We start from the raw sequence: 25,622 nt of genomic DNA, 5'->3' as shown, positions 1-25,622 counted from the left end.
CCCCCAGTAGAGATGCCCCCCTGTAGAGATGCCCCCAGTAGAGATGCCCACTGTAGTTATGCCCCCAGTAGAGATTACCCCTGTAGAGATGCCCCCAGTAGTGATACCCCCAGTAGAGATGGCCACTGTAGTTATGCCCCCAGTAGAGATTACCCCTGTAGAGATGCCCCCAGTGGAGATGCCCCCTGTAGTGATGCCCCCAGTAGAGATTACCCCTGTAGAGATGCCCCCAGTGGAGATTCCCCCTGTAGTGATGCCCCCAGTAGAGATTCCCCCTGTAGAGATGCCCCCTAGTAGCGCCGCTTAAACACACACACAAAAACCCACAAAACAAAACACAATACTCACCAGCCCCGCTTCTGCTTCCGGAGTGCTGCACTCCGTCTGGCACCCGCTCTTTTGATTTATGGGAGAGACGTCATGATATCTCTCCCATAGTGAGGCGCAGCCGCACACTGCCTGAGCCAGAAGCCGGAGCTGAGTGAAAGGTGCCGGCTGCAGCGGGCGCCCACACAGCCCACGCCACCTGTTGCAGCCAGGGTGCGGGGTGCGCATGGGCGGTGGGCGCCTGCAAGGTGACTGTGGCCACGCCCTCAGACTGCAGCGCCCCGGGCACCCGCCCAGCTTGCCCGTGCTTAGAACTGCTCCTGCAGCATCATACATATGCACATTTACGGTGGATACAAGATCAGACAGTTCGCTCCATGGATTTCTCCTGCTCTTCACATTTCTGGGCTGCAAATTGGCAGTTACCATGCGAATATAAGGAACAGATCCATCTTATGGGAATATTGTTGGGCATCAGTGGCGGAACTTGTGAGTGGTGGATCCAGGAACAAAATATGCTTTGGTTCCCTCTCCTCTACCCCACAAGGTAGTACTCTAACCAGGTGCCCACCAACCAATCCAGACAGCAACCCAGTGACTTCCAAACAGTACAGAGAGTCCTTCACAAACACACTTGGCGACAAATGTAATAGAGTGAGAGTTTCAAAAAGTGAGAGATTTGGTAAGGTTTTGCAGTTTTTTTTAAAGTGGCAATCAATTACACAGCTAGATCAACCTGGTAAATGATTGCCACTTTAAAAAAAAACTGAAAAACCTTACCAAATCTCTCACTTTCTGAAACTCTCACTCTATTACATTTGGTCCTTGATGTTGAAACGCATTGGTGGAGCACAAGAGGCTGACCATCTGGAGCATGGAGGTGTTATACCCAGAACTTACACTTTCATGTGATCTACAGTATATGCCTTTCTTAAGGCCCAATTTGGTACACAGTTACTATTAATGGTGGTTGATTTTATGAACTTTTATGAATTCATGTTGTGCAATAAATGGAGGTTTCTCAGTGAAGTAATGAGCAATTAAGAATGTTCCCCGAGATATACTGACATCATTTCACAGCCATAAAGGAATTTGGAACAAAAATAAAATTTTACTGGTTTGAAATTCTTGTTCTGATTTTATGTGGGGAGAGTATATCCTAACTTGGGAGCGCTTGAGATTAGTGATGTTATGGGTTAGGGTTAGGTACCGGGCAGGGAGGGTTAGGGTTAGGCACTTAACAAGGGAGGTTACGGTTAGGAACCTAGCGGGGAGATTTAGGTTTAGGCAGTGGGGAAGGAAGGGTTAGCGTTAGGCACCAAGCAGGGAGGGTTAGGATTAGGCACCAAGCAGGGAGAGTTACAGTAGGGAAAAGGTGAGGGTTAGAGGGCTTAATGGGGGACTGTCGGATTCTGATAGATGGGGTGCCACTGACGGTATACTGACAGCCGGCATCCCGTCCATCAGCAAATCATACTGAACCCCCTCACACACACCACCTGCCGGACCTAAGGCGGGAGAGAAAGCCGACAAGATGGCCGAACTGGCGGAGTTCAGCATCAAATTTATGTGTTGCTTCAGGCCTTTCAACGATTCTGAAGTTGTGTTGGGCAACAAGTACGTGGCTAAGTTTCAAGGGGAGGACACGGTGATCATCATGGTCAGTACCCAGGCAGCGCTTGGACATTATGTGTATAAGGGGCATCACTGTGTAGCATAACATGTATAAGGGTCACTACTGTGTAGCGTAATGTGAATAGGGGGCACTACTGTGTGATGTAACGTGAATAAGGGACAGTACTATGTGGTGTAACATGAATGAAGGTCACTACTTGCAGTGTATAGTGAATAAGAGTGTGTTATTGTGTGGCATAATTTGAATTCAGAGTACTATTGTGTGGCCACGCCCCTTCCTTGTGAGACGACACAAATTTTTGCGCTATTCGTTTGATGAATATAGGAGGGCAGGTGCACATTTATAGTTTGCAGAGGGGCCCCGAATACCCTAGCACCGGCCCTGGATGAGCATGTACTGCAGCTGGACAACTGGGTTTCAGACGGATCTTTTGCAACTAGCATGCGGTGGATGTAAGTAGAGCTACTAATGATGGCAGGAAGACAGCAGGTGGTCTTCAATAACAATATGAGGCAGTTGCTATAGCACTGTCCTCTTTCATTGCTTTCAGTCAAGTCATCTCTTCCCAATTTATTTGTATTACAGTTACAGTACCTCAAGTGACCTGTCATTTCACGTTGGCACTGTAGAAACTTTTTGCTGCTTCTAGGTACAGTACATCTAGCCCCCACTGCACCACCATCTGTACAATGTATTAGTAAATCATTATAGATGGGATATTCTTGGTCTATAGGTGGTCATTCCGAGTTGTTCGCTCGCTAGCTGCTTTTAGCAGCTTTGCACACGCTAAGCCGCCGCCTACTGGGAGTGAATCTTAGCTTATCAAAATTGCGAACGAAAGATTAGCAGAATTGCGAATAGACACTTCTTAGCAGTTTCTGAGTAGCTCCAGACTTACTCTGCCAGTGCGATCAGTTCAGTGCTTGTCGTTCCTGGTTTGACGTCACAAACACACCCAGCGTTCGCCCAGACACTCCTCCGTTTCTCCAGCCACTCCCGCGTTTTTCCCAGAAACGGTAGCGTTTTTTCGCACACTCCCATAAAACGGCCAGTTTCCGCCCAGAAACACCCACTTCCTGTCAATCACATTCCGATCACCAGAACGAAGAAAAAACCTCGTAATGCCGTGAGTAAAATTCCTAACTGCATAGCAAATTTACTTGGCGCAGTCGCACTTCGGACATTGCGCATGCGCATTAGCGACTAATCGCTCCGTTGCGAGAAAAAAATACCGAGCGAACAACTCGGAATGACCCCCATAGTGCATATTTACCCCCCAAAATAACTCACAAAACTGAAGCTTTCATACTGTATTCATTTATGTATTTCATCCAAGGTCCATCTAGAATACCGGTATTGATGGAATGGAGGACAGATTTCCATAATATCGAAAATGTAACATAGAACCAAACAATTTGAGGAACAACAGCTTTATCTAGTCTGCCTCTTTGGATATCTATTGTTACTTTGCTTTATTTATTAATTAAAATACATTTTGATATTTCCAAGACTGTGCGGTCTATATGTACTAAGCCATGGAGAGAGATAAAACACAGAGAAATAAGTGACGGGCCATCCTGCTCCTAACTGTCATTTTTGAAGCACAGCCTGTTACATGGCAGCTAGGAGCTGATTGGCCGGTGCGTTAGCTCTGTCCACGTTATCTCTCCAAGGCTAAAAGCTGGGTACACACTGAAATGACCGGGATTCATTACGATATCGGAACGAATCCCTGTCAGCCTAGATTGCCCGTACACACCGGAACGATCATGTTCTTTCCTTCATTAGCATACTACAGGACACTAGCGATATCATCAGGTTTGATGTGTTCAATACAAGTTCACAGTTCAATACAATATAGGACAAGTACAGGGTATTTAAACAGGATGCGGTCAAGATCCCGCCGGACGGAATCCCGGCGGTCGAAATACCGACACCAGAATCCCGACAGGGAGTATTGAAAAGGGAGTATTGAAAAGAAGATATCTATTTATTTTAGTTATGTAAGAGACGTAAAGGCACATGAGGGAAGAGGACCCTGCTCGTGAGAGCTTACATTCTAAACGGGAGGGGCACACAGACAGGGGTGACACAGATGGGGTAGAACATAAGCGTGTGCTCACTTTCAATCACACCAAAGGCACAAGTTATAAAGACCAGAATAGAATCTGGACAGAACAGCGTTACAGTATAGTTATGTGCTGTGTTTATTTTGATTCCATGCACCACAGAAGATCTGAATCTCACAAGGACCCTTGTAACTGATTTGTGAATGTTTACTATGCACGCAGAGCCTAGGTGTACCTTATACTCGCAAATTAATTTGTTCTTTGGGATTATTGATCTGTTCTACCTAAAGCTTATCTTTTCACACATTGGCAAGGTCAGCTTGCTGAAGCACATTTTGTTTCTGCAATAAACTACATACAATATTACGTTATACACATATTCACGCTCCACTTATCTTTAGCAATAGAATAAATATAACAATGTTTTTCCTTGTATACAGGAAGCAGTATTGTGCCTATAATAAAGTAAAGGCAGCTGCTTATTGGGTCAGCAAAGTGTAAGTAATTCATTGAATGCTAATTTTTCTTGATGCAAAATTCTAAATGAGTGATTCTACCTTGCTGGTAGATGTAATAATATTGGGCTATTAGGGGCAGATTCAGCTAGCCATGTAGTTTCACGGAACTTGTGCTTTAATACTGCAAAGGTTGTCTGGCCAGGGGAACCAGTCTTACTTGTGTCCATGCCCTGTAGATGTGCAAGTGGAACAAAAATGAGGATTTAGTACCAAAGTATCCCAAACCTTTTAACTAAATCTTCCCCAGAGAGCAGCAAGACAGGAAGATCATTCGTGTTGCAGCATTTAAGTTGTATTGAAGAAGGAATAGATGGTGAAGGAAATGCCAAATAAGAGGAGGTTGCAGAAGTCAAAGCGGGAGACGATGACAGTGAATATAAGTTTTGATAGCATTGTATGAGTTTTCATGCAGTCTAGGTTAAGGGCAATATCTAAGGGGTCAGTTCAATGAAGTAAGGCTTTATGCATGGCCGGTTCTAGACCCTGTGGCGCCCAGGGCGAAAGCGTCCTCTGGCGGCGCCCCCCCCGACAGTCATAAAGGGTTAGTGCGCAGCGTAGGCGTGCGCCAAAAAATAGGGGTGTGGCTTCATAGGGAAAGGGTGTGACCACAGTTATTCCCCCCGTAGTTGTGCCTCCTGTAGCTGTGCCCCCTGTAGAGTTGTGCCCCCTGTAGCTGTGCCCCCAGTAGAGTTGTGCCCCCTGTAGCTGTGCCCCCTGTAGAGTTGTGCCCCCAGTAGAGTTGTGCCCCCTGTAGTTTTGCCCCCTGTAGCTGTACCCCCAGTAGAGTTGTACCCCCTGTAGTATTGCCCCCTGTAGCTGTGCCCCCAGTAGAGTTGTGCCCCCTGTAGCTGTGCCCCCAGTAGAGTTGTGCCCCCTGTAGTTTTGCCCCCTGTAGCTGTACCCCAGTAGAGTTGTGCCCTCTGTAGTTTTGCCCCCTGTAGCTGTGCCCTCCAGTAGAGTTGTGCCCCCTGTAGCTGTACCCCCAGTAGAGTTGTGCCCCCTGTTGCTGTGCCCCCAGTAGAGATGTGCCCCCTGTAGTTATGCCCCTAGTAGCGCTGCTTACAAACAAAATAAAATAAAAATATATTTTTTTTAAATACTCAGCAGCCCCGCTCCTGCTTCCCGACCACTGCTGCTGTCTCTGCCACCGCTCCTCGGATCTATGGGTGCCGCACAGACACTAGAGGTCAATTAGGACCTCTAGCATCTGCGGCTGCTCCCACAATGCCGTGCAGTGCGCGATGACATCAGGCGCATCGCACGGCAGCATCTGGGAGCTCAGCTGGTAGGGTCAGGTGGCGCAGCACCCTTCAAGATGCTGCGCCCCGGGCAAGAATCCTGCTTACCCCGAGGCAAGAGCCGCTCATGGCTTTATGCTGCATGTATGGTACAAACGTGTTTGCAAATTATTGTTCACAGCCCTATAGAACTGCATACAGAAATCAGTGAGTCTGGTGTGTGATCAGGCCAAGGTTGGGGAAGGGGCGGGGTGTTCTGCTGCAGTTGCCTGCTATTATACACTGTTGCAATGGCAACTTACCTCATAATTGAACTGACCGCTAAGTTGTAGGTGACAGGATTGGGAGAGCGGCTGGATGTGTAGAGGGCAGACAGAGACCAGTGTAACACAAAGGCAGAGGTCTTGTGAGACTCCGGAATTTATGGTGTTATTCACAGTGACAGAGATTTGAGAAGATCAAAGATTCTATGAGGAAGGAAAATAATAAACACTGTTTTGGACATGCTGCGCGTTAGTTAGCACTGGGACATACATTTGGATACAGCAGTGAAACATTTGGTTACATAAGATAATACAGAAGGGCAGGTGTCAGAAATACCCTAAATTTGTTCAAATATCCTTGGCAACTAAACAATTTTGTTGGGCTCTGTAACTAAAAGAAGGAATCTCTGTGATGTCATTGGAAAGTAACATGATAAATATGGACGATTTCACAATTTGCATATTGGACTGGAATCCGCTGGCATTAGTAACATTTTGGATTGGTGACGTGAGGTATCTCTCAAGCCATTAGTTGGGGGAACCAACACCAATTCTAAATTCAGTGCTAACAAACTTGGGGTCCATGAACATTACCTGTATATTACACCTGCTGACCAATGTTAAAGCACAACTGCAAATCAAAGGTTATGGACTATAGAAAGGCTGATCTCTCTCATATGAAATCATGGAATCAGTATGATTTGATGATGGATGGGATGCCGTCTGTCAGTATACCGACACCAGCATCCCATCCACCAGATTCCCAACAGCCCCTCACTGAGGTCCCTAACCCTCACCTTTTCCCTACCCTAACCCTGCTTGTGGGTGCCTAACCCGAACCCTCCCTAGTGGTGCCTAACCCTAACCCTCCCCGCTAGGTGCCTAACTCTAACCCTCCACGCTAGGTGCCTAACCCTAACCCTCCCCGATGGTGCCTAACTCTAACCCTCCCCGCTAGGTGCCTAACCCTAACCTTCCCCTCTAAGTGCCTAAACCTAACCCTCCCTCTTCGGTCCCTAACCCAAACCTTCCTGTCCCTGATCCCTAACCCTAACCCCCCTTCTCCTGCCTAAACCTAACCTCTCTACCCCCTGCCCCTTCCCCTTGGCAGGATGCCAGCGCGTCCCGCCGTGAGGTCGTTTGGGATGCCAGCTGTCGGTAATGTTGACGCCGGCATCGCGTCCTCTCTCGGATCTCGGCGTTGGTATATTGACCGCTGGGATCCCATCCGTCAGGAAGCCAACTGCCCAAAATCATGTACTTGTCTCTGGCATAATGGTTACTGTAAGACAAAGTAAAAATGCATTATTAAATAAAAAATAAGTCTGTTTAAGGTATGTTAGTGAGAACAAAGGCCAGAGAAAGCCAATATGGTTCTCTGAGGACATTTCAGTTGTTATAAGTGTTAAGAGTGCATTTAAGAAATACAAACACAATAATGAGGATGTAAAGCATATAAAGCTTGTCTACTGCAGACTATACACTGTAAAAACAGAAGACAAAGTTCCACAGTCAGTAAAAGGGTCACAATATGTCTTGTACATACATTATACTAGGAGAAAGGAAAATGCAAGGAGAGGCAACGGAACATGAAGAGGGCAGATACGGTGAAGGAGACAAAGAAACTGCAGACACCCTACTGTACATAATTAGTTTCGCTCCGTACTCACTGCTGAAAATGGAAAAGTATCACCTAGACTAGACGGAACAGGAATACCACATACAGTACGTACTGTTGCTGCGGAACAGGTGTTACTTGGACTCACAGAATTAAGTAGATACGTTAATAGTTCCATATGCTATACACCAGTGTTTCCCAACCTCAGTCCTAGGCACACTAACACACTAACAGTCCAGGTTTTAGTGATATCCTTGCTTGAGCACAGATAGTCAAATCAAAATAATGGTGGCACTAATTAAGTCACCTGTGCTCGTGTATGGCTGTCCGCAGACTGTTAGTGTGCGTGGGGAACCACTGCTATACACCCAAAAGTATTGAAAGAACTAATAGTGGTGCTGGCAGAGCCAATAACCAAACTTTATATTTATTTATACCAATAGAGGGAAAATATCAAAGATGACAGAACAATGTAATTTGTTTTTAAATAAATGAATCAGGAAGGGATAAGGGAAACAGAGGTCACGGTGGGGAAAAGGGTTGGGGGTGAGGGGAGAGGAACTCTCCTCAAAACTTTGAAAGCCAGCTTACTGTAACTAGGAGAGGGAAAAGGGCAAAAAACAAGGAGGGGGTTGAGTGCATACAAATACAAATATCCAAAGCTATAGGATCTCATTCAGCGTTGTACACTACTGCCACGGTAGATGCATATATGTTCTCAAATACTGTGCGAATATATGCAAATGCCGCAGCCATCTAGATTTGCACTGAGACGCCCAGCTGTGGCTCTGTGTTCCAGCGGATTAGTACATAGACGCAGCGTTCGTCGCAGATCAGACCACAATTACTGAAGTTCTGAGTAGCCAAAATGTTGCGCAGCATGACCGCAGGAAGTGAGACACCGCAGCCATTGCAGCTGTGTACAGGATCACAGACGCACGCTGAGATGTGACTTGAAAATGGTCGGGACACGTCTGCATTTTGCCACCATTTTGCCAGAGAAATGCAGTCCCAGTACATTAAAAGGCAGATATGATCATTTTGGACCAGTGAGCCTCTTACAGGTTACAAAAACGCTATTGACTACTATAGTAAAATCTATTACACCCTCCAAGATGCACAGATTTGATGCAGGGAAATCATGTTTAGCCCTTAAAACGAATCAACAAAATAAATCTAAAAACATAAATGAGTGACTGGGGGCCAATTTTGGTAGATTTGGTGTTCATCTGTTGATTTTGCAAATGAGAGATTTTCTTAAATCAAAACTGTTGGAAATTCACATGTAAAACAGGACTGTACACAGCAACAGATGGCATGAGACTATCGGAGCAAGCATCAAATCCTTTTCATAGACAGAAATAGAAATCCCAGATTTACTAAGAATTGTGTTGTTAAAACACATAGAACTCGCAGAACAATCGCACCACAGTAGAAGAAATAAATAGACGACCAAATCAGTGGCGTGTGTAGATGTAAAAACATCTTCAGTTCACCCAGAGTTATTCATGATGCATATAAACAGAGTCCAAACCACCTGCAGACGGGTAGTCTTCAGTTTGCCGGCTGTCGGGATCCCAGTGCACAGTATATCGGCGCCAGAATCCCGACAGCTGGCATACCGACACCTTTTATCCCTCTTGGGGGTCCATGACCCCCCTGGAGGGAGAATAGATGGCGTGGCGTGCTCCGCAAGGGGCTCATTTGCGCTCACCCAGCTGTCGGTATGCCGGTGGTCGGGATTTCAGCGTCGGTATGCTGGCCGCCAGGAGCCCGGCCGCCGGCATACCCTACTACACCCCCTGCAGACATGTGGCTGATTTAGAAATGGCTGACAGTGGTTTGGCGCCTCAACAGTGCACGTGTTTTGATGGTTTGGGGAATTTTTAGAAAGGCAATTTGATGACACATATGATGCCTTCTACCAATAGGAAAACGATAGGTAGTGATTTTCGAATTTCATCGGTTTTCATTTCAGTCTATTTGACAGCAGAGTCTATCGTAAAGGGGGCAATCTGATGGAGTATTAGACAGAAAACATTGACGGGTATAGCCATCGGAAGACAATAAAAATGATGCTAAGTAAATCTGAGATTTAGAATTTATAAACTGTGGCAATGTCCAGCGATTTGGTCTACAAGTCATACACGATTCTTATTAAATTTACCCCTAGATCTCTGTTCTGCCATCAAATTCAATATTTAATTTGTTTATGTTACTCTATGGGCGGTCAGTTTTTTTATGTCAGGTAGACTATAATGCAAAGCACTCACTGTTTTGCTGTTTTATATATCCCCCTCATGCTTCTGTACACATTGCGGTGGCATGGGCACTTTTTCACAGGTCAACCAATGGTTTTGGGAAGACGTGCGAAAATATCATTCTGCCTGAAATCCCTGAAGCCCCCGGGAGTAATTAACTTCCATTGCTCCTAAGGCTCAGATGCAGGATCATTAGTTCCCGGCTGCCGAAATACAGCTAAGTCTTGTTCTGAGAAACCCAAGAAGTGTGCCAGAGGTTATAGACAGCAAAAGAACGTAGACTATATGAGCCAAGTGGTTCTTATCTGCTGTCCAATTCTATGTTTCTATGTAACTAACACATACTATCATAAAAATACATTACCTGGATCAATTTCAAGCGCAGTGATGATACTAAAAAAATGATAGGCTTTGAGTGTCAATGGAGATAAAAGTCCAATGTAGCGGATGTCTATATGGTTATCTTACAGACAAGTGGAAATACTAATATATTCAAATCGTGCCGGTTTTCTGACTGTCGGGAAAATGGCACTTATCGACAGTTTTAGGTAGAATTTGCATTCGACCTATTCAATGAAAAAGCCGATTTTTCAACTGTCGAAAAAAACGGCACTTGTCGGAAAACACGTGTATCAACGACTTACTCGCCGATCCACGTGTTTCTGTCGAAAACGCTGCTTTTTTCGACAGTTTGCCGCTGATGCAGATTTTACTAGTAATCAAGTCTAATCTGCATTTGTCGGAATGCTGGCCACTCCAGGCAGCAATGAATAGTGACGTGTCGGATCCTCTCCGTCGGAGAGGATCCGACATCAATTGAATATACCTCAAAGTGAAATTGTCTTTACTGTATATTACTATACTGCACTTTGCAGCATGTTACACTACGGCACTCTCCGGGTCAGAAAAGTAATGTGACTATGCCCTAATGCATACGCATCGCACACCTCACTAACGCATTGTCAAAGTCGAAAATATTGCAGTAAACACATCACGTACAAACTACACACAGAGGGCCTCCATGCGCGTACTTGTTCTGTCGTGCGTGCACATATTCGCAATTTGCATATGATCGCTCCCGCGGTCCTGCGTATTAGCGCGTGGTATGAGTAATTATGGTAGTGTTTGTAATCGCATGGAAAAGCCATAAAAACACATTACATATTTAATCCACATAGTGCGCAATGTACACATAGTCTACATGCACCACACCAGCGAGTTACACTTGCTTAAAGGGTATAAGAACAAAGGGATTTACCTTTACAGGGTATGAGGGGACAGAATTAGGTTAGGAGGTGGTGTTTGGTATCCAGCTGTAGGGTATTTTAAGAGCAATATTCCGGTGTTAGTTTGCAGAAGATCGCACGCTCCTGCAAATAGTTATGCGCAGGAGCAGAATATTAATATTAACTGTATTTACTGTACTCCTGATATTCGGCGGGAACCCAGTGGAGAACATCTGCAAGTGCACCTGGACCAGACATCGCCCACCTATTCAAACTGACCTATGACCTCTCCTGTACTGTAAATGACCATCCCAGTGACCAATAGACAAAGAGATTACAGTGTCCATTGTGTTAGGTTTTGGACAAATGTATAAAAAGCCAGCTGCAGGCCCGGTCACACAAAAAAATCTCTGAAGGTCATCTACCTTGATGACTGAGGACCGGACCGGGAAGCGCAGGCGAACAAACGTATGTACCATTGACTGTAGCCTCTTTTCTGTTATTGTAATTGTATCTTTGTTGTAACCCCCTTTTATCAATTATATGTTGGCGGGTCGGATCCCAACTTCCTAAATACAATTGGTGTTGTGTCTCTTTCTCTGCTAGATTTGTAAAGTGTATTTCAGACACACGTGAAGCTGCATAGTGCTCACGGCGTGTCGTTGTGTGTGTATGCACCGCGTGTACTTTGTACGTCCGTCGCGGCGCTAGTACGCAAAGTGCGTACACGGTACGGGACTTTGTACGCTAACTGAGTAATAAGTACGTAGGCTAAGGATTGCATACAGCGGCCGCAGCGGCTCGATTTTATAGTGTATTAAGTGTGTTTAAAGTATTGCTTTTAGTACTGTAAGTAAATTAGCATTTACAATTGGGGGCTCAATCCAGTTTTTCACACACTCAAAGGCTAGCAGATCATAGCAGACTTTAATCTATCAGCAAAGGGTGGAAATATATCTCTACGTTAAACCTTTTTCTAGTTGCTGGATGTTTTAAAACCCTATTTGTGTGCTGTTAGATTGCGTCTGCTCTGTCTGGTCTGCAGAGGTGCTGATAGAACCCGTAGGTAAACAGGAAAAAAGGTATTTAAAAATCTGTGTAATTTTTTTGGCGCCAAAAGTGTAACAAAGCGTACCAATATTTTGCATACTCCCCCCACATAGTGTTGCCATAGGTAATTAGACATTTCTAAACCTGTGTGAAATCGGATACATTTGTTTGCTATACAGATAAATTTGAAATAAATGTATTTAAGGGAGTAATTATAAAAACACAAACCGCAGTTCTAACCAGCCATTAAGGGTTATACAGAACAAGTGTGGGTTGTGTTTGTGGGCGATTATAGTTTGTATTGCTCACATTTATAGAGATTGTGTGATTTGTTTTATTGCGGACGCACGTTTGTACACGTGGTCTGGACAAAATACAGGAGAGCGCTCGTGGCGTAAAAGGCACACTGGTCGCGTGTTTACGCAAGGTTGCGTAGGAATACGGACGCTAAGTACAAAGCACATGATATTTGTTCAATTAAAGGCGGGATAGTATACATTTAATACAATAGCACATAACTATCCAATTTCAAAAACAGGTTACCCTAAAAATTTAGTTTAAAAACTGTAAGTACCTCTGGGGTAAAGCGGCCGACCTAAGGGAGTAAAACTTTTCTGTACAGAAAAGAAAAACAAGATGTATTTGAGTGAGTGAAAGCGGAGTGAGTAGAGCTGAACCCCGGAATTCGGGATCCCGTCGGTGAACACTGGGTTAGTAGAGGCTCAGTGGCGTAGGGTTCGCTACCTTACGTGAAAGTGAACTAAGTGTTCAAACTAAACTGTGTCCCAAAGTGAACTAAGTGTTCCAGGTGACAGCGATCGTAGGGCAGATAGATAACTAGTATCTATACGCTGTGCGATTGAACCGCATGTCCATGTGTTCTACACAGCACAACGTGATACCATTGTGTCATATGCACTGTGGAAAAGCATACGCAGACGTGATTGTGTAAACAAAGGGATTTTTCTTTGATAACGTCGGGATATCTCCCTGGTGGACTTCCATTGGTCCACCTCAATCTCAATCCATTGGACTTCCATTGGTCCACCTCAATCTCAATCCATTGGACTTCCATTGGTCCTCCTCAATCTCCTCAATGGTGGACTTCCATTGGAAAGGGTGAAGCAATAGTTATTAGGCAACTGTTTTTTTCACCCTACAAAAATTCCAATGGAAAGATACCGAAAAGGAATTTTTCGCTGCCTCTCTCAGGAAAATATTCCAACAGAACCTCCACCTAAATAAATTACGGTGCTGTAAGGTCTTATAGGAGCCCTAAGTTGGATACATTGCGATCCACTATCGACAGTGTATCGTTGTACTGGCCAGCGTGGGCGAGAGCGAGTGAAAGGCGCTCGAGTAACTTTCACCGTCTGCTTGCATTGAGTATTTTGGTGTTTGTGGGAACGGCCGAGAGGGCAAGACCCACAAATATGGGAGCCAGTTGCTCAAGTGAGAGATGTTCGGTATGCAGGGTTCAGGCTGGAGAATTGCGTCCGAGAGGGTCAGCAAGGTTTATTATGTGTGAGAAATATGGTTCACACACGGAGGCTTTATGCAATGAGTGAGTATGTATTACTGCGGAAGATAGGGCCCCATTCCCAAAGGTGGGTAGCTTTGAATCAGAGGTGTTACAGAACATAAGGATTAAAATATGTCTGATTAAATCCAGAAAACAAAGGGTCAGACATACAAATTGTTTAAACCTGTGGCAGAAAGAGGGGGAGGTGCAGAAGGAACTGGCTTGCACAGCAAGTTCCAAATCTAGCGGGAAAGCAATTGCGGGTGCACCACCACCATATATTGATGGGGAGAAATTGGCTACAAGCAATGGTGCATCAGTAAAAGATAGGAAAGTCATAGATAAATGTGTTAACCCTAACCCTTGCCAGTTGTATTCCATCTTAAATTTTCCCCAGGATTGTGAGCAGGAAGATGAGCCCAGCACGATATCGGCACTCTCTCTAGCAGCCACCATACAGCACACCCAGGTGGGCACGGCCCAACCACCAAGAGTAGTAGCGATGTACCACACACTATGCAGAGACAATAGCTCCCCGCATTATAGAATCAAGTCAAAATGATATAGTTGAACTAAATCCTGTCAGGGTGATTGCAGTCCCCAATGGGAAGACTGACAGTCAGGGAGTGACTCCCATCAGGAACATTGCCATGCATTGCCCTTGGTTCCGAGCAGAGTTAAGGTCAATTTTGTCAGAATTCCCCGATCCTAGAAAAGTTCTAGTCGGATGCCAGAGGTTCATTAAAGAGTTAGGAAGTTTTTTCACTGGTATGCTACGCTGGGCTTTCTGGCTTATGCTGGTGTTTTGGGGTGCCACACCCTGCACCTAGATATAGTGCTAGGGACCCCAAATATACGGAGACGCCTTGATGCGGCTTTGGGGCTTATTCACACATTTGCGCAAATATGTGTAACGAAGATCTCTGAATTCTATTATTATGTGGAATTTATATCTGGTTACGGTTATCATTCAGGGTGCTGGGGGAAACAAATGCCTTTTATTTCTTGCTTAGAAATACCCCTCCCTTTCGAGCACCTGAATGATATCACTAAGCTAATTGAGCATCTACCAATATATATGCTTGTTGTGAGAGGCAGAGAGGTTCTTGCATTAGGAGGAGGTGCAGGCCCTGACATGCCACATGGAGCATTATGGGGTTGCTCCAAGGTAGGTAGCTCTTAGCTTAGACATATTGTAGTAAGGAGCCATTATCATGTGGCTCCTTGCTGGTTAATCTTAGACCCAGATTGGGGTAATGGAGGTGTGAGATGTGGTGCCTCTGGACTGGCTGAGCTGGATGGCCTTAGTGTGGCATACCTTTACATTCTATTAACACTTTTCACTTATACATTTTTTAACACTATTTCTCTATTTTAATTGCATTTCATTTTTGTATCACTTTCTCTATAGCTTCGGCTTCCTAAATACTAATTTATTAACACTATAGTTTTTTCACTGGTATGCTACGCTGGGCTTTCTGGCTTATGCTGGTGTTTTGGGGTGCCACACCCTGCACCTAGATATAGCGCTAGGGACCCCAAATATACAGAGACGCCTTGATGCGGCTTTGGGGCTTATTCACACATTTGCGCAAATATGTGTAACGTAGATCTCTGAATTCTATTATCATGTGGAATTTATATCTGGTTACGGTTATCATTCAGGGTGCTGGGGGAAACAAATGCCTTTTTTTCTTGCTTAGAAATACCCCTCCCTTTCGAGCACCTGAATGATATTACTAAGCTAATTGAGCATCTACCAATATATATGTACCCTCAAATATTGAAATCACGAAATTCATAACGGATTGTAAGTTAGATGCAGAGGTACCTCTCACTGATGAATACAATCAGGAGAATGTACGGCAAATCAACCTGCAATTAGGAGTGTATTTCCCTACTGTTGTTAAATGGAATAAAATCTTCTCCATAAGACAAAAAGAAGGTGAAATGGCATCTGAATATTTCCATTGAGCACTGCAGGAAATAGCTAGATACACTGGGATCGAGGATATTAAGGATAATGCACATCACAGGGAGGTAGCTGTCTCTGTATTAATGGATGGGTTAAAGGAGGCACTAAGGACAAGGGTACAAACCTCTCTACCTAATTGGAGAGGTATCTCGGTGGCTGCGTTGAGAGAGTCCGCTATCGAGCATGATCGTAACATCAGTAAGTACAGGGAGTCGCAAGGAGATAAGCTGATGACAGTAAGTATACAGGCTCTGACAGGAAAGTCCCTTCAGCCCAAACCCCAGACCCCTGATGGTACATCACGAACAAGACTATGTTACATTTGTAGACAGAAAGCACATTTTGCCTAGGATTGTAGGAGTAAAGGTACACATAACGTATACAGACCCCCTACACCTGAATCCAAGCCACACAACAATTCACATAGACCGGACCAAGGGACATATAGTAAGGAATCATGAGCCATATAGAAAACACAGATTCGGCTAATGGGAAGAACGGAATATATGCAACATTACCCTTTGACAAAACTTGCTGGGGTTAAGATGGGGCCTCAAAACTTTTGCTTTCCCTAGCAGAAATGGCCCCTGATTAACTTAACAGGAGCTTTGTTAGATATGAAATACATATAATGTGCTCCCGATCAGGAAGTGCAAAGTAGTCTCCCACAAAGACTAATGTTGCATTTCACTGTTCTAGATTCATGTCCGTCACAGGTAGAGGAAATTATCTCACAGATACCGGGTTCCCTATGAACTTAGGATGGACAGGACACTGGATTGATGGCTGGGATAGTCCCAGTAGAGATACAACACACATAGAATTTTTTTTTTTGAAGGGGAGTAGACCAAGTAGAGAAGTCATTCCCCATAGTGCCCAATCCAGTTGTCAAATTTTATAAAATCCTCTTTATCTCTACAAACTTATCTGTCACTAACTTCTATGTGATTTTTCTTTCTTCACAAGTTTCCTCTTTATCTTACGTTCACCGACAGGAGGGTACAATACATGGACCCGATTACAGTTCAAACGCCACATGCCTACTCGGTCCTTCAGAGTTCTGCCCAAATCCAGTATATCTCACCAGCACAAGGACACCAGTATTACTGCAGTGTGCCTGGTCATGCACAAAGGGTGGAGAATGAGAATACTGGTGAAGAGAGACTGTGTACAGACACCGATATGCATGATGGTGTGACAGCCTGTTGGTGAATGCCAAACCTGACATTTTTCTTTTTTTTTTTAAATTATTATTCCCCTCTCTTCTCTCATCCAGAGACGGTTTTACTTCACACAACTGATAACACACAACAGTAAATTGCAATGAAAATTTGTGTTCCCTACAGGAAAAGGAGGTCTGGAAGTTGAAGGGGTATGGTTAGGAGTCCCCAGGACTTGAACAGGTGGACACGGTAAGTGGGTGGCCCCCAGAGCATATCTTCCAAGTCTAGCTGAGACGGCACACGGTCTGACTCATCTGGGCAAAGAGGGTATGTGCAAGCTGGTAAGAGCCTACTGGAGTGCGCCAGGATTCTCTTCTCATGCAGGTAAGAGAGCAATGACATGTTTTACTTGCTTGAGGAAGAATATTGGTAAGACAATACCAACAGAGCCATCCCATATCCCTCCTACAGATGGACATTTTCAGGTAATAGAAATCGACTTCATACAGTTACCACCCTGTAGGAATTTGAAATATGTGTTAGTATGTATTGTCAAAGTCGAAAAATATTGTTATACATATGCCTTATACTAACCCCATGCACATGCCCGCTGCTCATGCACCCAGTCCCCCGTGCGTACACATATCCGCAAGTTGCGTAAGAGACGCTCCGGCGATCGTGCGCATGATATGTGTATTTATGGCGGAGTTTGTGAGCGTGTAGCGTGCTATTAGAACATAGCATATTTAACCCAAATAGTGCATTTTGTAGATATAGTTCCCTTAGACCATGTCAGCGAGTAATGTTAGTTTAAACAGTTCCTGGACGGAGAGATTCGTCTTTGCATGATAGGAAGGGTCAGAGAAAGGTTGGAAGGTGATGTTTAGTATCCAGCTGTAGGGTATTTTAAGAGTAACATTCCGGTGTCAGTAAGGAAAAGATCGCTTGCTCCTGCGTATAGTTATGTACAAAAGTAGAATATGAACATTAACTGTATTTGCTGTAAATTACACATGCGGCGGGAATCCAGAGGATACCACCCACAAGAGCAGTTGGGAAAAGACATCGCCTACCTATTCAAATCCACCTATGACCTTTCCTGTAATGTAAGGACACATCCCTGTGTCCAATGAACAATGAGATTACAGTGACCATTGTATTGTGTATGCATGTTGTGTATAAAAAGACCACTGTTGCCTGGCCGGACACAAGACTCTGAAGGCTTTCTACCTGATAGCTGAGGACTGGTTCAGGACGCGCTTGCGAACGATTCCCCACGTATGTATATTCTCTGTAGCCATTATTCTCTAGTTATTCTGTTTAGATTTCCTTGTTAGACTGTAGTGTATAACTTGTATCTGCTTACCCCTTTTCTCTGAATAATCCACTGCGGTGTTAGAGCCCAGTGGTTTACCACAAACCGGTGTTGTGTTTTCACTTTCCTGCAAAGGGCTTTATAGCGTATTAATCGGTATAAGGTGTATAAGCATTGTTAAGGTGTACGCGCTGCGGGTACTTCATACCGCCAGCGCTATTTAAGGTTTTAAGGTATTACATCGTTGCAGTACTTGGCTGCTAAGGTTTAAAGTATAAGCATATCCTTACATTGTTTCATTAATAAGGTTTACAGTATAACACTCTGTGTGCGTCCGCGCCGCGTGTACGTTGTACCCACGGCACGGCGTCTGATACGCTAAGAGCGTATCAATACGGTACTCAGTGCGCAAATAGCGTACTTAGTACGTAGTGTGAACCCGTGTGCGTACGTGCCACGTGTGCGTTATGCCCACGGCACAGCGTCTGATACGCTAAGTGCGTATCAATACGGTACTCAGTACGCAAATAGCGTACTTAGTACGTAGTGTGTGTAATTAGTCTAGCGGCCATAGCGGCTCCACAGTAATAGAGTATAGCTTTGTGTTTTAAGATAATAATTGACATTATCAGTATCAATGTGTTTTCCAACTGGGTAGAAGCGTTCCCTGCTGCCACAAATACTGCTACGTTCACTGCAAAGAAAATTGTGCAGGAATTTGTGTGTAGATATGGTATCCCTAGAATGATTGAAAGTGATAGGGGTACCCATTTTACAGGTGAAGTCTTTCAGATCATGTGCAAACTGATGGGAATTAATAGCAAGCTACACACTCCATACCGACCACAGGCGAGTGCGAAGGTAGAGAGAGTGAACAGCACTATTAAGAACAAGCTGAGCAAAGTGATGGCTGAAACTGGATTGCTGTGGCCAGAAGCTTTGCCACTAGTGTTGTACAGCATCAGAACCACTCCCAGGTCACCGCTTAACTTACCACCCATATGAAATTCTTTCCGGTCGACAACCTTATGTAATGATAGACCCCCAGGATGATTTTTAATGCAATAACGAAATAACTGTGAAATATTTGGTTAGGATGAGCCAGCAGCTGAGAAATCAACAAAGAAATCTAAAGCTGGTGATTCCTGACCTACCGAACAGTAATTGTCATGACATTGAGCCTTGGTATTATGTGTTGATTCGAAATTTCTTACGCTCAGGTTGCCTCATTGACAGGTGGGAAGGACCGTACCAAGTCTTGTTAACCAGCACTACAGCATTAAAGGTCGCCGAAAGAGAGACTTGGGTCCACTCGTCCCACTGCAAGAAGGTCGCTAACCCGGAGAAAACTCGTGACAAAGTAGTTTTATTGCTTACATTTATCATGATTGTGTAGTTTGGTAACTATGGCCCTCATTCCGAGTTGTTCGCTCGCTAGCTGCTTTTAGCAGCATTGCACACGCTAAGCCGCCGCCTTCTGGGAGTGAATCTTAGCTTTGCAGAATTGCAAACGAAAGATTCGCATAATTGCGAATAGAAATTTCTCAGCAGTTTCTGAGTAGCTCGGGACTTACTCTGCCACTGCGATCAGTTCAGTCAGTTTCGTTCCTGGTTTGACGTCACAAACACACCCAGCGTTCGCCCAGACACTCTCCCGTTTCTCCAGCCAGTCCCGCGTTTTTCCCAGAAACGGCAGCGTTTTTCCGCACACACCCATAAAACGGCCAGTTTCCGCCCAGAAACACCCACTTCCTGTCAATCACACTCCGATCACCAGAACGATGAAAAATCCTCGTTATGCCATGAGTAAAATACCTAACTTTTGTGTAAAATAACTAAGCGCATGCGCTCTGCGAACCTTGCGCATGCGCAGTAAGCGACTAATCGCAATATAGCGAAACTCGGTAACGAGCGAACAATTCGGAATGAGGGCCAATGTGTTCAAAGTGAACTGTGTTTTCCAAGTGAACTGTGTGTTCAAAGAGCAAGGTGAAGAGAACCTCGTATCACTAGAGTGTTTGTTCCGGGAAAGCTGATAGGCAGTACAGTTGAACGGCACCTGAGCGCGGAGAGCAACAAGATCAAGGACGGTTGTCGCACCATTTTCTTTTTTTCACCCCTTGCCCTGCATTTTCCTTTCTTTTCTCCTTCTTATTTTCCTTCTTTCCCCTAACGAAATGGATCTATCACAAGAGACTGTGTTTCGGGTTCTGCTAGTAACACTGTTTTTGATCAGGACAATTTGTTTTGGTGAGGGTCCCAGAGAGGTCGAGCAAGGATCTGGAATGGGTTCTGATGGCGAGTATGAATTTGTAGGATCTCAGGAGCAGCACATCACTCGAGTAAAGGCTGGTATCAGTAAGCGCTCTGGTAGTCATGGAGCTCGGAGGCAATGTGAAGGGTTATTGTCTGATGAATATTGTATTTGTAGGAATTGTGAGAACATAGTCGAAGATGGGTGCATCCAGAGGTGTCAGTCCAACATTAATATCGATATGGACCGACATCCATTGAGTGATTTCCACTCATTAGTGGGTAAGGTCTTAAACCAGACAGAATGTTGGGTGTGCTCACAGGTACCTCAAGGACAGAGTAAGTCAGGATTAGTGCCGTACCCTTTAGCAATAGATGAGGTACTCGAATTACGGGGTGGGAGACCTGTGGACAAGAAATTCAATATATCTAGGTCCCCTAGCTTGAAGCTCCACCAGTATCATGTAGATAGGTCCCTGTTGTGTTTTAATATTTCCAAATTCCGAAAATCAGGAAATTGGGAAGTGACTTAGAATTACCAGACAATGACCTTTTCACACACAGCTGATAGGATTCCTATCGACTCTGAACTTGTACGCAAGATAGTCAACATTGGAAAATATTTTCGGTACCGGTATACACGTGGAAGCAAAACCATGTGGGTTGGAAAGGTATCACAGGGGTATTGTGCCCATATCATCCAGCCCGATACTTGTACTGAGCAAATGAGAGAACTAGGGATTGGTTTCTTTACCTGGAAGGTTTGCAATATGGTGATGTTACATTTTGTCCCCTATGTTCTCCCAGATGATGCCTATTTTTTATATGTGGGAGGAAAGTGTACAAGTAGCTTACTCCGAGCTCTGAGGGATTGTGTTATATTGGGAGAGTACTACCCGAGGTCATGACCTTAGAGCATGATAAAATGAAAGACGTTCACCGCAACGCTCAGAATCCTTATACTCATACCCACTATGAACACATCATCAAGAGACACCTCATAGATAGGGCAGAGCACGCAGCCTCTGATTTGATCCATGAATCCACCGGGATTCAGTTCCTTCTCGCATTAGATATCACCCGTACTGCCAGGGGAACTATAAATTATAGGTACGTCCATGCGCTTGCGAACTTGATAGACAATATCACCGAGATGTATGATGACACCTTCAGGTATACGGGAAGGGAGTTACAAGCCTACAAGAAGGAACTAATCCAGCACAGGATGGTCCTTAATTACGTCACAGCCGTGACAGGTGGATACTGTGTTACCCTGGCAACTCAATATGGCGTGAAGTGCTGTACGTATATTACAAACAGCACTGACGACCCCACGGAGATCATCGATCAGAAGATGGACGAGATCTTGCAGTTGAAGTGGGAGTTCAGGAGGAAGCACAATCTTACCTTAGCGACTGTGGGTAATGAACTGACTGGCTGGGTCTCATGGTTGGACCCACGCAAATGGTTGTCAGGGTTAGGAGAGTGGGCACAGAATGTTATGAGTGTGGGGAAGTTTCTCCTTTGTATCCTGGGAGTCATCATAATTATTGGTCTGATATTCAGGTATGTACGAATTCTGACGCAGCGCAAGCGCAGCAAAAATTTGATGAGTCTAAGGAGCGGGGGTGTTGTTACAGCAGCAGATTTGATTTATGATCCATCCATAGAAACAGTGTTATGATAAGGATTGCAAATGATTTTCGTGGCCTGTTTCTTTCACCATTTTTCTCTGTTTCCCCCTTTACCCAGAAACATCGAACCGGAAAAGACGTCAGCCCTACCCAATGTTTATGTGAATGTATTTTTTTATATGTGTCTTCTCTTCATATATGCAAATCCAAACTTGTATGTATTGTGTATATAATATTTTCTGTTTAGTAGTAAGGTGTGGCAGTTATTGATGACTGCCAAAGGGTGGACTGTCAGAGTCGAAAATATTTCAGTACATACATCACGTACAAACTACACACAGATGGCCTCCGTGCGCGTACTTGTTCTGCCGTGCGTGCACATATTCGCAATTGCGTATGATCGCTCCCGCGGTCCTGCGTATTAGCGCGTGGTATGAGTAATTACGGTAGTGTTTGTAATCGCATGGAAAAGCCATAAAAACACATTACATATTTAATCCACATAGTGCGCAATGTACACATATTCTACATGCACCACATCAGCGAGTTACACTTGCTTAAAGGGTATAAGAACAAAGGGATTCACCTTTACAGGATATGAGGGGACAGAGGGGGTCATTCCGAGTTGTTCGCTTGTTGCCGATTTTCGCTATACTGCGATTAGTCGCTTACTGCGCATGCGCAAGGCTCGCAGAGCGCATGCGCTTAGTTATTTAACACAAAAGTTAGGTATTTTACTCACGGCATAACAAAGCTTTTTCATCGCTGTGCTGATCGTAGTGTGATTGACAGGAAGTGGGTGTTTCTGGGCGGAAACTGGCCGTTTTATGGGAGTGTGCGGAAAAACGCAGGCGTTCGAGTTGCAAAACGCAGGAGTGGCTGGAGAAACGGGAGAGTGGTTGGGCAAACGCTGGGTGTGTTTGTGACGTCAAACCAGGAACGAAAAGGACTGAGCTGGTCGCAATGGCTGAGTAAGTCTGGAGCTACTCAGAAACTGCTAAGAAATTTCTATTCGCAATTCTGTTAATCTTTCGTTCGCACTTCTGCTAAGCTAAAATACACTCCCAGAGGGCGGCGGCTTAGCGTGTGCAATGCTGCTAAAAGCAGCTAGCGAGCGAACAACTCGGAATCACCCCCAGAATTAGGTTAGGAGGTGGTGTTTGGTATCCAGCTGTAGGGTATTTTAAGAACAATATTCCGGTGTTAGTTTGCAGAAGATTGCACGCTCCTGCGAATAGTTATGTGCAGGAGCAGAATATCAATATTAACTGTATTTACTGTACTCCTGATATTCGTCGGGAACCCAGTGGAGAACATCTGCAAGTGCACCTGGACCAGACATCGCCCACCTATTCAAACTGACCTATGACCTCTCCTGTACTGTAAATGACCATCCCAGTGACCAATAGACAAAGAGATTACAGTTTCCATTGTGTTAGGTTTTGGACAAATGTATAAAAAGCCAGCTGCAGGCCCGGTCACACAAAAAATCTCTGAAGGTCATCTACCTTGATGACTGAGGACCGGACCGGGAAGCGCAGGCGAACAAACATATGTACCATTGACTGTAGCCTCTTTTCTGTTACTGTAATTGTATCTTTGTTGTAACCCCCTTTTATAAATTATATGTTGGCGGGTCAGATCCCGACTTCCTAAATACAATTGGTGTTGTGTCTCTTTCTCTGCTAGATTTGTAAAGTGTATTTCAGACACACGTGAAGCTGCATAGTGCTCACGGCGTGTCGTTGTGTGTGTGTATGCACCGCGTGTACTTTGTACGTCCGTCGCGGCGCTAGTGCGTACACGGTACGGGACTTTGTACACTAACTGAGTAATAAGTACGTAGGCTAAGGATTGCATACAGCGGCAGCAGCGGCTCGATTTTAAAGTGTATTAAGTGTGTTTAAAGTATTGCTTTTAGTCCTGTAAGTAAATTAGCATTTACAGCATTGCACACCTCACTAACACTACCTCACTAACTAGCAGCTGGCATCATTGTCACCAGCACTCTCACCTAACCCATGCTATTTGCAAGATATAGGACTGAAACAGTTGTCCCCTTGGCAAATGAACACATCAGAATTTAGTTTAACTATGGCTACATGCCCACGGAATGTCTATGACAGGGGTGGCCAACCAGTCAGTGGCAAAGAGCCAGAAAAGATCTGTAGTCAAGGGTAAGAGCCATATCATGCGCGCACCGAAGGCGCGCAAGCAAAAATGGGGGCATGGCATAGTTGTCACAAAGCCACACCCCATTTTTATGCGCACACCTTTCGATTTAACGTTTGTAGGAGTATGACCTTGTGTCATAACCCCATTTTTAGTCATGTGGTACAGTGCCACATACAAATAAAGCCCCTGTACAGTGCCACATACATATAAAAACACGAAAAAAATGGGTGCCCCCACAGTGCCAAATACATATATGCCCCCCCAGTGGCAGAAACATATATTCATCTACAGTGCCAGATACATATATTCCTCCACAGTGCCAGATACATATATGTCCCCACAGTGCCAGATACATATATTCCTCCACAGTTTCAAATACATATATGCCCCCACAGTGCCAGATACATATATGTCCCCACAGTGCCAGATACATATATGTCCCCACAGTGCCAGATACATATATTCCTCCACAGTGCCAGATGGCTTTTAGGAAATATAAGCAGACACAAAATAATGAAGACAAAAAGATATATCTTGTTAGACAGAAGGAGACAAAGAAGGTAATCAGATATGCAAAGGCACAAGCTGAGGAGAAAATGGCCCAGTCAGTGGGTAAAGGAGGCAAAACTTTTTTTTAGGTATATAAGCGAAAGGAGAAAAACAAAAGGCGGAATTATAAAACTAAAGACGGACACTGGGAGTCTTGTTGAAGGAGACAATTTAATAGCAGATCATCTTAATGATTATTTTTGCTCAGTATTTACTACTGAAAGAGAGGGGAAGGGGCCACAGTTATGTTGCAGGGATATTCAGGAAAATTAAACAAGTACATTTACAGAGGAGAAGGTCCTAACAGAACTCTCAAAGCTGAAAGTGGACAAATCTATGGGGCCAGATGGGATACATCCAAGGATACTAAAAGAACTTAAAGAGGTGCTGGTAGCACCATTGACAGAATGATTCAACCAGTCATTAGCTACAGGAGTAATTCCAGGGGACTGGAAAAGAGCAAACGTAGTCCCACTGCACAAAAGTGGAAGCAAGGAAGAGGCAAACAACTACAGACCAGTGAGTCTTACATCAGTAGTAGGGAAATTGATGGAAACACTCTTAAAAGAAAGAGTTGTAGATTATCTCAAATCCGGCAATTTACTGGATCCCAAACAGCATGGATTCACTGGGGGGAGATCATGTCAAACAAATCTTATTGACTTTTTTGACTGTGACTAAAGTGATGGATAAAGGTGGAGCCATGGATATAGCTTATCTAGACTTTAGTAAGGCTTTTGACACAGTTCCACATCGCAGACTGCTAAATAAACTTGAAAGTTTGGGATTGGATATTAGGATTATTGAATGGATAAGATCTTGGTTGAAGG

Source organism: Pseudophryne corroboree, chromosome 4, assembly GCF_028390025.1.
Source record: "Pseudophryne corroboree isolate aPseCor3 chromosome 4, aPseCor3.hap2, whole genome shotgun sequence".
Lineage (NCBI taxonomy): Eukaryota > Metazoa > Chordata > Amphibia > Anura > Myobatrachidae > Pseudophryne > Pseudophryne corroboree.
This window is presented reverse-complemented; position numbering follows the sequence as displayed.